Raw genomic sequence first — 2,446 nt, 5'->3', positions numbered from 1 at the left:
AGATTGGTCCCGGGTTTGTCTGCCCCGCTCCTTAATCCTCTCCTCCCCACAGGGCATCCGATCCCCCAAGTCCTATAGCTGACCTAGTTGTTCCAGTACCTCCCATGTGGGAGTATCGGTATGGGAAAATAATAAAGATGTTAACACCATTCTATAAGCAGGTGGAACAATCTTTAAAATCTTATTGCAGATTGTAGGACTTAAGGGTGTTGACTCTATGTTATCAGCCATTCCCAGTACCACAGCTGTTTTCATGGCCTCCTCCTTTAACCACATAGCATACTCCTTAAGTGTATGCCAGGGCTTTCCCTCATCTGGCCATGCACCCTTTGTGGAATATTTCCGTCCGGCCACATTGAAGGCCAATTGCCACAAAGATATTTCATCTAAAACATTTCCCTCATCATTAGTAGGGTGGGGTCCAGTGGCCCAGTTTCAAAGAGCCAGCTGAATTTTGGGTACCCACGAGAGGGTAACAAACTTTAGAACATTCCCTGAGTCCACTCTAATGCCATTGGCACCCTGTTCATTAATTCGAACCAACCAAATAATTACACTTTCCCCTCCCTTTTGTCCAAAGGTTTGTAAAATGTCTGTTATTTCCTGCTGGGTAAAGTCTTTTACAGTACCTCTCCAGGCCATCTGTCCGTCCCGCCCCCGCTCTACGACCCGTGGCCACCTCCAGGGTCTGGCCTCAGCAGGTTCCCTTTATTCGTCAGAGGAGTAAGTGATCCCTTCTTCATCATCATCCCATATATCTCCATCCCATGTGTCTGGGTCCCACTCAGGGCCTGCTCGAGCAAGAGCTACCTGTACCTTCTGCCTATCCACCTTGCCTTGCCTGTTCTTATACTTGTACCAGGTCACCCAGACAGCTGTTTTCAGCAATAGCCTGGTAGCTTTGGGCTTGATCAGTCAGGACATAGGCCTGGCATTGGGCCAAAGCCAGCCTAGAAGTTAAGTCAGCATTTTCCTTTTCCGGCTTACTTTTTTCTTATAGCAACCAATCCCTATCTTGACACATTAACTTATAAGCAGTAAACAAGCACCATCCATGCCAGATCTCCTTGGCATCTCCTTTGCCGACTGGAATCCCCTGCAGCACTTCACACACAGCCAAAGGTTCAAATTGCACTGATTTAGATTCCCAGTTCTCACAAGGCCAGTTCCCCTGGACCATTTAATTGCCAAAGGGGAAAACTGGGGGAGTTCCCATCCTGGGATATGGGAAGTCCCTGAGCTTCCATTCCTGTCCTTGCAGCCGAAAAGCAGCATACTTTTGTTTTCGAATCCTGTTCGTGATGCCAAAAAATGTTTTGTGCAGGAAACGCACGAGGGGAAAAGAAAAGACATACAATACCTTTTAAGAGTAAGCAACCTTTATCCCACGTATATAGCAATACAGATATAACAAGCAAATGATATAAAATGCAAATTGCAGCGGAAAGGGGAGAAGGGAAAAGATATGTATATGTATATTTACACTCACCAGACTATGGAGGAAGGATCACTAGACCAGGAAGCAACAGTCTGGGTTCCAGAGTCGGCCGCCAGTCTGTGCATAGACGAGGAGAGGTCTCATGGAGCTTCAGCACGGCCTGGGACCCTAGCTCTTTTGTAATGAGTTGTTTGGCATGAGGCCCAGTCATGAGGGCCCATCGTGACTGGGCTCAAGGAACACAAAAAGCTCAACTTGTTTTTGCAGCTGTCCGTTGTTTTTCAATAACTAACGTACAGGAGCAGATTTCTCCGAAACATTGCTGGGTGAATGCCTCAAGGGGCTCATGCAATCTGTTCTGGGGCTTAGTGACCATTGTTTGTGTCTATGTTCAGTTGAGTTCAAATTTAATATTTAACTTTTCCTCTACAGAATGCAGCCACAAGGGAAGGTCACAAGTAGGCTGGAAGCCCATGGCAAGAGCTGAAGCTTGATGATGTCCTTCAGCTTCAGTCAGGAAGAAAGTTCTAAGGGGAAAGGAGAGCAATTGTTGACCCAGCAGCTACTTGGAGGATCTCCCTCAGAGAAGGCCCATTTTTAAGGAGCTTAAGTCAGGCCCACGCATGATAATCTCCCATTAATTAATTTTTTTATTTTTTTTCTTTTTGAGACACGGTCATGCTCTGTTCCCAGGCTGGAGTGCAGAGCCACAATCATGGCTCATTGCAGCTTCCATTTCCTGAACTCAAGTGATCCTCTTGCCTCAGCCTCCTGAGTAGCTGAGACTTCAGGCATGTGCTACCACACCCAGCTAATTAAAAAAAAATTTTTTTTTTTTGGTAGAGATGAGGTCTTGCCACGTTGCCCAGGTTCCATTGATAAACTTAAAGTCAACTGATTGGGAACTTTGTTTTATTTATTCATTTTTTTGAGACAAGGTCTGGTTCTATCACCCAGGCTGGAGTACGGTGATCTCAGCTCACTGCAACCTCTGCCTCCTGGGCTCAA

The sequence above is a fragment of the Nomascus leucogenys genome, chromosome 5 (genome assembly GCF_006542625.1).
Source record: "Nomascus leucogenys isolate Asia chromosome 5, Asia_NLE_v1, whole genome shotgun sequence".
Taxonomy (NCBI): Eukaryota; Metazoa; Chordata; class Mammalia; order Primates; family Hylobatidae; genus Nomascus; species Nomascus leucogenys.
This window is presented reverse-complemented; position numbering follows the sequence as displayed.